The 14,109-nt window shown below is 39.2% G+C and overlaps 1 protein-coding gene across 2 annotated transcripts in view; it reads right to left on the reverse strand.

Annotated features, from left to right (window-relative positions):
- The window catches only part of RAB7A (RAB7A, member RAS oncogene family), a 98,271-nt gene that overhangs the window by 56,738 nt on the left and 27,424 nt on the right, over positions 1-14,109 (reverse strand). The window contains exon 2 of one of the 2 annotated variants that reach the window (XM_054587479.1): positions 3,788-3,872. The exons of the other annotated variant lie outside the window; for it this stretch is intronic. The gene's annotated coding sequence lies outside the window, so the exon portion shown is untranslated. The remainder of the gene's footprint in view (positions 1-3,787; positions 3,873-14,109) is intronic. 2 annotated transcript variants of the gene reach the window in all.

The following is a 14,109-nucleotide window of genomic DNA, read 5'->3' on the forward strand; positions in this document are numbered from 1 at the left end:
GGCAAGATTTCATTCACTGCACAACATTCCATTGTACATATGTATATACACAAACACATACACATACCCCACATCTTAATCCATTTGTCTATCGATGGACAACTAGGTTGTTTTCATATGTGGGCTACTGTAAATAATACTGCAATGAACATAGAGCTGCCTAGCTTTCCAAATTAGTGTCTGTTATCTTTAAAGAATCCTTGCGCACTGTTGGTGGGACTGAAAATTGGAGCAGTTTTAGCATGTTTGGTCCATCTTCAGAAGGTTCAGTCTGACAAGATTCCAAATAGTCTAGAGCTGGTCACACAGAGGCTGGTCAGAATGCTATGGCCTTCAGGGGTGTTCCCAATACCCATTCCCAAAAGGGGCTCATATCTATTTCTTACTCAGATTTGAGAGGAACTTTAGGATAACAGACCAACCAAAGGGCTTGGGATCAGAGTACTTTGAAGGTGACTGAAGTTTAAGCATGTAAGAAATAAATTCTGAGTTTTTTTGGGTCCCCTCTCATACATACACACACTCCATTTATATAAAATACCAGAAAATGTAAACTAGAAAGCAGGTCAGTGGTTGCCTGGGGATGGGTAAGGAAGGAGCAGTAAGCAGGAGGATGGAATTACAAAGGGGTATTAGGAGACTTGGAGGGTAATGAATTTGTGTATTATCTTGATTGTGGCAATGATTTCACAGATACATACATACGAGGTCTGTCCAGAAGGTATCCAGCCATGTAATATGAAAAATAGAGACATTTATTGAATAAAATACAAGAGGCATTGTACACAGGAAAATGACACCTCAGTCCCCCTCAAAGTTGGCAGCTTAGGACCTTACACAGTTCTCCCAATTGCCATCAGCTGCCCTGTTGTATTTCCTGAATCTCACTGATGGTCTGAAGTATCTTCCCTTTCAAAGGTGATTTTGGTTTTAGGAAAAGCCAGAAGGTGCAGGGTGCCAAATCTGGGCTGAAGGTAGGCTGAGTCACCTGGATGATTTTCCAAAAAAAAACTGCAAGAGACATGATGCATGGGCAAGTGCGTTGTCATAATGAAGCTGCCAATCACCAGTTGCCCATAGCTGCAGCATTCTGAATAGTTTCTGGGGAGGAATGGTCAAGCTGAATGAAATATCTGATGCAGATTCATTGCTCTACTCACTCAGTCATTTTGAATGTGATGGCCACATAGTACACATGTTCACTCAATGGCATCTACCGCCCCCCACTGACTAGTACAGTGAAATTACTGTTCACACATGCATATTCCAGTCCACTTTCGACTCCCAGGTTACATGGATGTCACGCAAACCGTTCTTGCCATATTAACAATAGGTGGACTTTTTCCAGCCAGACCTCATGTATCAAAACTCAAAACGTATAGTATAAACATGTATGGTTTATTGTACAGCAATTATATCTCATTTAAGCTGTTCTTTTTTTTTTTTTAAAGGTAGTCAGAGGGTTTGCAGATATATAAGAAGATAACATTAAAGAAACAGAGCTTGCGTTGCTTTAGTTCAGCATACCAAATGTGGATTCCACTTGAGGCTTTTCTTTTCTTCTCTCTCCTTCTCCTTCTTTTTCTTTTTAGGGTTAAGATAGCACATTTATTTTGGCTTATAAGCAAAAGAAACATTAAAGGCTTTTTTTTCATTATCTGCTACACACATATCTGTCATGTTTTCATATTACATAGAGAAACCTGAATCTGTCCTTCTTAAGAGACACATTCCCTACTGTTCTCAGACTCAAAACTATTTCCTACGTTCTTTTAACTCCAACCATCACATCTGATTTAGACCCATCCATACTATCGTCCTCAGATCTTTCTTTACCATTTGCACTACCCTATTTTGAACCCTCATTATTTCCTGACTCTGTATTCCTTATCCCCCGGCTCCTGCCACTCTACTCTGGCTTGCTTTGCTATACATAGTATTAGCTACCAAAGTCTGAGCTCCGTGGGTTAACTCTTCCAGCCAGTTCAAGAGTGTGACCCCAGCTCTCCTTTTAAAGCTACCACAGCAGAGGTCTATCTATTTGCTCACCATATTCACCTTCCCCTTCTACCTTAACCAGCCTCTCCACACTCTCTCTGCCCCCAGCTCCTCGAAGGAGCACCCCGTCCCTTTTGTGCTCTGTGACTCAAACCTAGCAACTCCTGATGAGACTAAAGAAAAACACCTGACTGAAGGGAAAAAAATCAATCCATAGTAGGGGCTAGAACCACTCAGTTTCTCAATGAAATTCTTTGAATGCCAACATGCAGCGTGGTTAAGTGGTGCCAGGCACTGGGCATTAGGAGGCAACAAGAGGTGGATGGTCTCAGGCAAGTCAGACCCAGGTGTAAATCAACAGAAAAGAAGAACCCACTCTTCTGGTTATAATGGCTATAACCAATGCGAAAGATGAGTAGTGCACTGACAGCTTTGACCACATACCATGTTTCATTGCACATCTGTAATGAACAGCTCCTCCAGCCACAACTTTCTCATTTTGCCAAATTCAGTCCCTTTCCAGTCATTTTTCTACCTCTGACTGCCAGTGACACTATTTTTAACTGGAATAACCTTCCTTTCCCTCCTCACCATCCCTGCTTCTCACTCTTAGCCACCTATCCTCCCTAACCCTATCTCAAATAACACCCCCTGAAATGAAATGTCTTCAGCTGGCCTCTCTACCTATACGCATACACAAGTGCAAAAAATTAACATTAACTCTAATGTGCTCCACTGAATACAGAACCTCAAGCACGGCAGCCTCAGTATGTAATAAATTAATGTTTGCCAAATTGCATTAGAGGACAGAATCTGAACCACTTGTTTAATAAACAAGTTTTGAATCAATAAAACAGTATAACTATCAGTTGCTCAACAAAATAGGATTCACAAGAAGCACTGGGTAAATACTCTCATGGGAAGCAGATGATATAGGTCATCCATCAGGACTGCAAGTATAAGACTGAACTAAGTATACTACATAATTGCTTTCTGGCTCCATGATTTTATAAACAGCTACTAAAAATGTTACAATGTATAAATCCTAACAAGTAAGATTATTTTAATAAAGATGAGTATCTCATACAATTCCTCACTCAGAAAAATCTGTAATTAGAGAAAATAATGTAGGATGCCTTTTTAATAGGAATTGTACTACAAGGAAGAACTTTTTAACAGATGAATGCCAGAGGCATGTAAAAGGAATGGACATATGAAAAAAAGTCATTTTGCAACCCTTAATAAAAACAAAACGTTCAGGTAAAGATCATCAATGATGCTCATACAATAGGTGAAAGGTGAAAGGTAGGGAACTAAAGATATAGATCCACATGGCATCAAAATATCACCCCACAGGTGACTTGCTAATCACAGCACTTAGGAAGAGCAATAATACAGCAGTGACTATCTTAATATACAAGTCATGCACTGCTTAACAAGGGAGATACTTTCTGAGAAATGCATTGTTAGGTGACTCCATCATTGTGTGAACATCATAGACTGTACTTACACAAACAAACATAGATGGGTAAGATTCTGTTAATGCCAGGGGTATCGGTCAGGGTTCTCCAGAGAAAGAGAAGCAACAAAACCATTCCAACAGAGGGACAACCTAATGGATCTGTTGACACCATATAAAAGCCCATGTTTTGCCAGTTACCTTCAAGTGAGATTTAAAATCTGTTGTTAAAAATAAACTTCATATATGTGAGATTATATATACATATATAAAACAATGTATAAGTATATAAAACATATACATGAGATTTATAATAAGGAACTTGCTCACATGATTACAGAGGCTGAAGTCCCAAGATCTGTAGTCTAAAGACCTGAGAAGCAGGAGAGCTGATGAAGTAAGATCCAGTTTGAGTCTGAAAAGCAGAAAACCTTCAGATAAGAGTGAATTCTTTCTTGCCTTTTGTTGTATTCAGGTTTCCAATGATTTGGATGAGGGCACTCTGCTTTGCTCAATCTAGATTCAAATCATTATCTTGCCTACAAACACCCTCACAAATATCCCCAGAATAAGACTTTAGGCAAATATCTGACATCCCAGGCTAGTTAAGGTGTCACATACAATTAACCATCACACCAGGGTAGATATGAACACCCAACAATCTTCACCCACTTGAAGTTTCAGGTAATATGGGGAAGTGTAATGCTCAAGCCTATGTCTAGCTCTTTAGGCTGAGGAAACAGTGACAGAACAGAATGTCAAAAGTTTGAAATCACTTTTCAGTATCAAAATGAAATAGGTTGCATTATTAAAGAGTAGGTTTAAAGGGACTCAAACTCTGCTTGCAAGATTTTGGCTAAATAAGCATCCACCTGTGTCACAAAATCACCAAGCACAGCCTGCTTCAGATAATAAGATTTAAGGGTATCACTGCTACATAGTAACTGACAATGGACTTGCACTACCACCAGAAAAAGGAAAAGGGACAAACATTCCATAAATGCTAGCTTAGGTTCCTGTGCTTTCCCACCATACCACACTGCATAGTTGAACACACTAACAGGTGGTGTTGCATAGTTGACAGTTTTATTCCTCTTTGGTTTAGACAGTTGCTTTAGAATAGAGGTTCTCAGTTCCCCATTTGCTGTTTATCAACCTCAACATAACTATGAAATCACATTCAAGGTCAGAGATCTGTCAGAAAGCAGTGTGGCTTTTATTTGAGAGGAAGGGTTTGTCTGAAGAAAAAAAAAAAGCTACTGATCTTACCACCCTCATTTGTAAGAACATCACACAGTGGTGCAACCTTCACCATTATCTATTTCCAGAGCTTTTACATCATGGCAAACAAACTCTATACAGATTAAAACAGTAATTCCCTATTTCCTGTTCCCCAAACCCGTGGTAATATCTATCCTAGTTGCTGTCCACATGAACTTACCGCTTCGAAATAGCTCATGTAAGTGGGATCATACAATATTTGTGTTCATCCACATTGCAGCACACAGAACTTCATTCTTTCATGTGATGAATATTATTATTGTATGTATACACTATTTTGCTAATCCATTTACCTGTTAGACATGTGGGTTGTCTCTACTTTTTGACTGTTGTGAATAACTCTGCTCTGAACAATAGTGCAGGACTATCAGTTTGATATCGTGTTTTCAAAGCTTTGGGTACATGAAAATGAACTTGCCAGGACATATGATAATTATGTAACTTTTCAAGGAACAACCAAATGGCTTTCTATAGCACCAGCACCATTTTACATGTCCACCAGCTATACAAAACAGTTCCAGTTTTTTCACATCCTTGCCAACATTTGTTTTTCTGCATTTTCTTACTAGTCATCACAATCAGTGTGAAGTGGTATCTCATTTGTTGACTTGTATTTTCCTGATAACTAGTAGTGTTGTGCATTTTTCATGTGTGGATTAGCCACTGTACATCTTCTTTGGAGAAATATCTCTTCAGCCCTGACCAGTGTGGCTCAGTTGGTTGGGTGCTGAACCTACAGAGCAATGGATCACTGGTTTGATTCCCAGTTGGGGCACATGCCTAAGGTTGTGGGTTCAGTCTGGGTTTGGTCCCTGGTCAAGGTGCATATGAGAGGCAGCCAATAGATGTTTCTCACATCGATGTTTCCCTTCCTCTTTCTTCCTCACTTCCCCTCTCTCTAAAAAATAAAAATAATAAAGAAATGCCTATTCCAGTCCTGTGCCCATTTTTAATAGGGTTCCTTGTTAATTGTTGTTGAGCTGGAGTTCTTTAAAAATTCTAAATATTATTCTTATCAAGTATTTTCTTCCATTATGTGGGTCTCTTTTTACTCTCCTTGATAGTGTCCTTTGAATCACTAAGGCTTTGATTTTGATGTACTACAATTTACCTATTTTTTCTGTCACTGTCTGTGCCTTTGGTGTCCTACCCACAAAAATCACCGTCAAATCCACTGTCAAGAATTTCCCCTGCGTTTTCTTCTAAGAGTTTTCTAGAGTATCAAAATTTTAGGTCTTTGATTAAATTATTTTTTAATATATGGTGATAGGTAAGGGTCCAACTCATTCTTTTGCAGGTGATGTTTTCCCAGCACCATTAGCATTTGCTGAAGACACTACATCCTTTCACCACTGAATAGACTTGGCACTTTTAGCAAAATTCTATTTACCATGTATATGAAGATTAGTTTTGGGGTTCTATATTCTATTCCACTGGTCTACACATCCACTCTTTATGCAAATACCACATTATTTTGATTACTGTAGCTATCGTACCAAGTTTTAAATTCAGGAAGTGGAAGACTGCCAACTGTTTTGAGATTTCAAGATTGTTCTGACTACACAGGGTCCCATGATTTTAGGACAAGTTTTTCTCTTTATGCAAAAAAAAAAGTAATTGGGATTTTGATTACGGATTGCACTGCATCTGTGGGTGGCTTTGGGTACTAATGCCATCCTAAAAATAATATATGAACACCTGATGTCTTTCCACTTAAGTTCTTTCAGCAATGTTTTAGTCTTTCACTTACCAAGTTAAATTTATTCCTAAGTATTTTATTCTTTTTAGTACTACTGTAAAAGGAACTGTTTTCTTAATTTCCTATTTGGATTGTTCGTTACTATATATAAATATAACTGGTTTTTTGTGTGTTCATTTTCTATCTTGCAATTTTGTCAAAATACAGTATGACAAAAATGCCCCTTTTTATTACAAAATCTTTTATTACAAAATCATGAGCATGTAATTCTGTAACATAACAGCATCACACTCAAGCACACCACGACAATGTATGTGAAATGTTCAAATTAAAACTATAAATTATTACACCCATATTACCCTACCAACCACACTCAAGCAGGCCTTACTTCTGCTGGACCCTGTATTAGCACTAGTAAGTTTTCACTGTTTTTATGGTACGAAATCTTTCACATTCTCTACAATACATATAAGATCATATAATCTGCAAGAGAAACAATTTTACTCCTTCCTTTCCAAACTGGATGTCCTTTACTTCTTTTTCTTGCAGAAGTGGTCTGGCTAGAACTTCCAGTATTATGTTGAATAGAAGTGGTGAATGTGGGCATCCTTGCCTTGTTCCTGATTTTAAGGGGAAAAGTCATCAGTCTTTCATCATTAAGTATAATGTTTACTGCAAGTTATGGCTTTTATTATGTTGAGGTCATTTCCTTCCATTCCTAATGTTGAAAGTTTTTACCATGAAAGGGTGTTGAGTTTTGTCAAAGGCTTTTGCTGCACCAAAGGAAACAGTCATGTGGTCTTTTCCCTTCATTCTGTTAATGTGGTGTATTATACTGATCACTTTTTGAATGTGGAACCGTCCTAGCATTCTTGAAATAAAGTCCTCTTGGTAGTGGTAAAAATCCTTTTAATATGCTACTGAATCTGATTTGCTGGTATTTTTTTCAAGATTATGGTGTTGTTCTGAAGGGATACTTCTTTGTAGTTTTCTTTTTTGGAGTGTTTGTCTGGTTTTGGTATCAGAACAGTGCTGGCCTCATAGAATGAGTTACATGTCTCCCCTCTTCTATTTTTGGAAAGAATTTAAGGAATGGTGTTAGTTCTTTAAATATTTTGTCAGAATTTACCACTAAAGCCATCAGGTCCAAGGCTTTTCTTTGGCAGGAGGGTTTTCATAACTGATTCAATCTCCTTATAAGTATGGTTTTCTATTTCATACCAAATCACTTTTTTTCCATGCTGAATTATCTTTCAGTAAAAAGGCTTTTCCAATCATGTTATCTAGAGCTCATCTTGCCCACTGCTCTCTTTGGCCACCAGTTTCTTGTCTCTCTCTTTAGCAATGATGAAGCAGATACCCTTTCCACAGGGAAGGTAAATCCATGGTTTGTTACCTTTGCCAATAACAAATGTTGGAGAGCTGGGTGGCAAAGCTGTTGCCATTGGCATGTTTTTTTTCTTTTTTTAAATCCTCACTTGAGGACACAGTTAGAGAAGGGAAAGGAGGGAGAGAGGGAAAGAAACTTCAATGTGAGAGAGAAACAACAATCACATGCCTCTCACACATCCCCCAACTGGAGACTGAACTTGCAACCTAAGCATGATCCCTGACTGGGAATTGAACCTGCAATCCTTGGGTCCTCAGGACAACACTCCAACCAACTGAGCCACAGCAGCCAGGGCACCACTGACTTCTTTTACACAAACTACATCAAGAAAAACAGGGTGTATCTCTCTCTCTGTTGGTTATTATGCCAATTCTTTCCAGCTTAACACCTCCAGTCACCATACACAGGTTACCAGTGCCAAACTTGATGAAATCAGTTTAGACAGTTTCTGTGTCTAGAAATTTGTCAGTTTCATCCAGGCAATCCAATCTGTTGGTGTACAAGTGTTCACAGAACTACTTTCCTTTTTTTTCCCTTTTTTTCCCGTATAATCAGTAGCAACATCCCACTTTCATTTCTGATTTTAGTACTATAAGCCTTCCTTTTTTTCCATTGTCAATCTAGCTTATGCTCTGTCTGTTCTAGTATTTAGTCTTTCCTTCTACTACATTTGGGTTTAGTGTGTTAGGTTGTTGATTTAAGATCTTCTCTAATATTTGCTATAAATCTCTCCCACCCTTTAGCACTGCTTTGCTCGTGTCCCATAAATTTTATTATGTTGTGTTTTCATTTTATTTGCCTGTAAGTAGTTTTAAATTTCCCTTGTGGTTTCTTCTTTGGCCGATTGGTTCTTTAAGAGTGTGTTAATATCCACAAATCATGTCTTTCCAATTTTCCTCTTGATTTCTAACTTCATCTTGATGTCACTAGAGAAAATACTTTGTACAGTATCTATCTTTTAAATTTATTTAGACTTAAATTGTGGCCTAACATGGTCTATTCTGGACAATGTCCACACCCACTTGAAAACATACTGGGTTAGCCAAAAAGTCTATATGGTTTTTCTATAAAATTAAAGACACCTTTTCATTTTCACTAATAACTTTATTGATTTGGATATTGTGAGTTATGTCAACTATCTCCCAATATTGGCTTCTAGTGGGAACAAGCCAGGAATGCTGCTAAACAACTTCCAATGCATAAGAGAACCCCACAGCAAAGCATTATTTGGCCAAAATGTCTACGGTACTAAGAAACTGCACAAATCACTTCTGACACATTCAACCAGTCACAGCACCCTCTCTATACACTGTACTAATCTTTTTTGGCATTTCAGTTGCATTTACCTTTCTTAAAGTGATAAAGCACAAATACACCAAAAATGTTGTATATCTCCTTCCATCTTCAATATTAAAATGGCTGCACAGCCCTGGCTGGTGTGGCTCAGTGGACTGAATGCCAGCCTGGGAAGCAAGGGGTCCCTGGCTCCATTACCAGTCAGGGCACATGAGTGGGTTGCAGGCCAGGTTCCCTGTAGGGGGCGTGAGAGAGGCAACCACACATTGTTATTTCTCTCCCTCTCTTCTCCCTCCCTTCCCCTCTAAAAATAAATGAACATCTTAAAAATAATAATAAAAATAAAAATAAATAAAATGGCTGCACAAAAATCCACCAGTTTGGGTAAAATTTTTTTAAACGCATGATGATAAGACATCTATCACAGTACAATCAAACAAAATTGTTTCGCATGAAGTTAAACACTATGCTGTAGTGCTGTACTAGAACCATCATATAGAAAAAAACTAAACGACCTTTTTGGCCAACCCAATATATTCTATTGTTACATAGGGTCCTATGTATATCTGTTAGATATAATTGGTTTATTGTGTTATTCAAGTCCTCTATTTCCTCATTTATCTTCTGTTTGGTTCTATCCATATGTACTGTAAAACAGTCTATTTCTCCCTTCAGTTCTGTTAATTTTTGCTTCTTATATTTGATGGCCTGTCAATTAGGCATGCAAATATCACTGCTTTATCTTCTTGCTGCAATGAACCTTTAATTAATATACAATGTTTTTGTCTCCTGTAAGCTTTTCTGTTTTAAAGTCAATTTTGTCTGAAATTAGTACCACTGCCTCTGTTCTCTTTTAATGACTATCAGTCTGCACTACTTTTTCCATCCTTTTATGTTCAACCTTTTTTGTCTATGGATTTAAAGTTATTCCCTTATAAATAGCAAATAGATCATTTTTCTATCCAATCTGTTCTTTGAGTGTTTAATCCATTTACTTTTAAAGTAATTACTTATAAGGAAGAGTTTCTGTCTTTTTGCCATTTGCTTTCCTTATGCCTTATAATTTTTTTGTCCCACACCGCATACATGGCTGTCTTCTTTTGCATTTAGTTGACTTTATAGTTAAACACTTTAGTTCCCTTCTCATTTTCTTTTATGTATATTCTACTGCTATTTTCTTTCTGGTTACTGTGGGATTACATTTGACATCCTAAAGGTATTAATACTCATGTGAATTTATATCAGCTTAACTTCAATAACAAAAAACCTCTACTATTGCAGTTCTGACCCTACCCCCTGATTATAAAAGCACATCTTTATGCATGTGTTTCCAAAAACAAATACTAATTTTTAATAAAACACATTAGTCTCTCAAAAGAAGTATAAAACAAAAAGTAGAGTCAAAAATCAGTATTACAATAGCTTTAATAGTCATCATGTATTGACACTTGGTAGTGATCTTTATTTCTTCATAAGGCAGTCATTTATGTCCAATGTTCTTTCATCACAACCTAAAGGACACCCTTCATGTAGAGCAGGCCCATTGGTAAAGAACTCTCTCACTTACAGTTCATTTGGGAATGTCTTAATGTCGCCCTCATTTCTGAAGGACAGTTTTGCCAGATATAGGATTCTTGGCTGACAGCTTTTTTCCTTCAACACTTTGAATACATCAACCCACAGCCCTCAGGCCTCCAAGGTTTCTGATGTGACCCTATTCATGAATTTATTAGCAAAAATATGATGAAGGCTATCTTCCTCTTTGTTGTATGGATTTTAATAGTGTGCCTTATCCTGTCTTAGCTTTATTGATTTTAATAGAGTGCCTTAACCTGTCTTATGCAACAGAACATTTTTCTATAGTATTGTGATAACAGTTAAGTTGTAGCATAACTGAGACCAATCAGAGTTTAAGGAAAAGAAATAAAATATTTTAAGTGTAGAGACTATAAGGTTTTTAAAAGCCAAACACTGTTACAGATTTTCAAATTATAAATGAAAAAAAGAAAAATGCTGACAAATCCTAAAGATTTTCATTTCTAATATAAGTACTTAATATCCCACATAAACAAAAAGCTCTTTGGAGTTTTGTTTTCTGTTTGTTTGTTTTGTTTGTTTGTTTTGTTAAAGGAGCCTGAAGACCAAAATGTGAGAAAACCACTGTGGTTTATCTCCCACCACAACTGGTGCTTTTCTTGCTCTGACCTCCTAAGGTGCCACTTTTTAAAAAAAAGATTTTATTTATTTATTTTACAGAGAGGGGAAAGGAAGGAAAAAGGGAGAGGAACACATGTGAGAAAAACATGGATCGGTTGCCTTTTGCAAGCCCCCAGCTGGGGACCTGACCCGCAATCCAGACATGTGTCCTGACTAGGAATCGAACCAGCACCTTTCAGTGTGCAGGCCAGCATTCAATCCAGTGAGCCACACTAACCAGGGCTATGAGGCGCCATTTGTGATGGAGTTACAAAAAAACTCCTATATAAGACCATAGTTTGACTAAGTGAGGTCTCTAATCTTTACAGTCCAGGAAGCTAATTTATGGCGACCTACTGGACTTGAACGAGTCAGTTTTTTTCAATTTTCTTTTTTCTCTCCTTTCCTTTAAATATTTTTTCTTTATTATTATTCCTTTTACTTATTTTTCTTTGTTTCTATTTTTCTTAATTTTTGTCATTTTTCCTCAACTTTTCTGTTTTCTCATTTTCTCTAAGAAAAGTTAGTACTCTCAGAATTGTTAGTAAAGTTAGCAGTTAGCATTGTTTGTACAGTTAGTATAGTTATTTAGAATACTATAATTGATTAGCATGGTTAGTAAGCTCAGTAGGCACTGTTAGTAACATCAGTTAGTAACATTAGCAGGTCACCATGTTGCAGGGTCTTGCAGCCATCCCTGCTGACAAGGTGTTTGATATTGGTAATTACAAGCTTCTGAGTACTATTAGCCAGGGAAAACAATGTCAAGGTGAAGTTGGCCCAGCACCTCCTGACTGGAAAGGTGGCTAGCTTATCAAGGTCATTAAGAGTCAGTAGATATCATCCAGCCTCCAGGGACTTTTGCATGAAGTCCACTCATACAGGCCTTGAATCGCCCTACTGAATTAAGTTCTTTGAGGTCACTGACACTGAGAAAACATTCCTAATTACGAAGTACGATGGTAAAAGAGACATGTTTGATTACTTACAGCAGCGGTCACCAACTTTATTGGCACCAGGGACGAGTTTTGTGGAAGATGGAGAGGGGGAGGGATGGAGCGGAGCTCAGGTGACTCACTCACCCGCTGTGGAATGGAGGGGAGGAGACAGGAGGTGGAGTTTAGGGGTTGGGGACCCCTGATTTACAGAACCACAGCCATATGACCAATGAGGCCCGGAGCAAATTCTGGCAACTGGCATCTACTGTGTGCAGTACTGCCACCAAAAGGGCATCGTCCACAGTGACCTGAAGCAAGAGAAAGTGATTTCTGATGCTGAGATGAATATAAAAATTTCAGACTTTGGCCTCAACAATGAGTTTATCAGCCATGAGCTAAACACATTCTGTGGCAGCCCCCCTGCCCCCACCCCGTGCTGCCCCCAAACCCTTTCAGAGCCAAAACTATGATGGCTCTACGGTAGATGTGTGGGGCCTGGGAGCTGTCCTACATTTGATGGTCACCGGGAACCTGCCTTTTTAGGAGAGAAGTTTGGGAGCTGCAGCAGCAGACACTGAGTGGACACTATCACATCTTCACGTGTTTAGAGTGTGAAAGCCTCTTAAATAAACTGATGACTCTTGACCCCAGTGATAGAGGAACTTTAGAAGAAATAATGAGACCTGTGGCTAAAACATGGACCAAGAGGAGGCCTTAGGCCTTATAGTGAGCTTCTCTGTAATGACATGAACATCCAGGTGAGAAAGGTGAAGGTGACCGTGGGCTCTGAGTGGGACCAGATCCAGAACATTAACAAGCAGGAGGTAAAACAGAGTGACGGCCACGTACCTGACCCTGAGCTCCAAGAAACCCAAGGTGAAGAACCACACCATCATGGGAAGGCCCTCCCCTTCCCCTGACCCAAATAGTTGTAGCCTTTCCACAACCACAATGTTCAGCCAGAGGTCTCTGCCATACCCAGTGAAACACAGCTACAGTGAGCATGCTCTTCCTACCTGGTTCAGCAAGGCAGAAAATAAGCAACCTGAGGAGGACCAAGATTCAGAGAAGAAGGCAAAGAGTCTGCCAATCCCCTACACAACATGGAGTTGAGGACTGCCACCTGAAGCTAGTCCCCTAGCTTAGTCCTGGGGCCTCTGCTCCGCCCAGAGCATCAGTCACAGCAGCAGCAACAGTGGAGCCCCAAGAGGAGCCAAATGTCCCCAGGTGTGTCTACAACAGAAACTCGCTCCGTGACGGACAGTCTAATGGCGTGATTCCCACCACCCCCTTCGCAGCCTCTTCCTCTGCCACAGTCAGGGCAGGGAGGGGTTGCCTAAAGTACCTGAATGTAATATTTAAAATTGTGGATGGCCAAGGTAGGGTCATAATCAAAGACTCTGGGTGGTCAAAGCACACTTTCTACATTTTAAACGGAGAGCAAGAAGATGCTGAGCTCCAGAGAGCTGCTACATGGTGTGGAAGATCAGCCAGAGGTTCGACAAGAACACCTGCAGGAGGGAGCAGTGTAAGAAGTACACGCTGTGTGTGAAGGACCCCCGAGTAAGAGGACCAGGGTCCAGAGGATGATTGATCCTCTGCACAGGATTCAACCTGGATAGGTACCCAGCATCTCCGTGGCCTTCACAGGCATAGTATCTAAAATACCTGGTGAACTTAGAAGATGGCCTTGAGCTCCATGGGGGACAAGGAGAGGTTGTCCTAGATGCAGGTTTATCCCTCAACCCTCACCTGGGTGAAACTTCAGAGACTGGGCTGTTTTTCCTAGGGCCTTTCTCAATCTCTTCCTCCATGTTTGTGTTCGAGGGGACAATTCTTATAAAGTACTTGG

This window comes from Pteronotus mesoamericanus, unplaced genomic scaffold (genome assembly GCF_021234165.1).
Source record: "Pteronotus mesoamericanus isolate MK-2021 breed Mesoamerican mustached bat unplaced genomic scaffold, CSHL_Meso_final scaffold_118, whole genome shotgun sequence".
Lineage (NCBI taxonomy): Eukaryota > Metazoa > Chordata > Mammalia > Chiroptera > Mormoopidae > Pteronotus > Pteronotus mesoamericanus.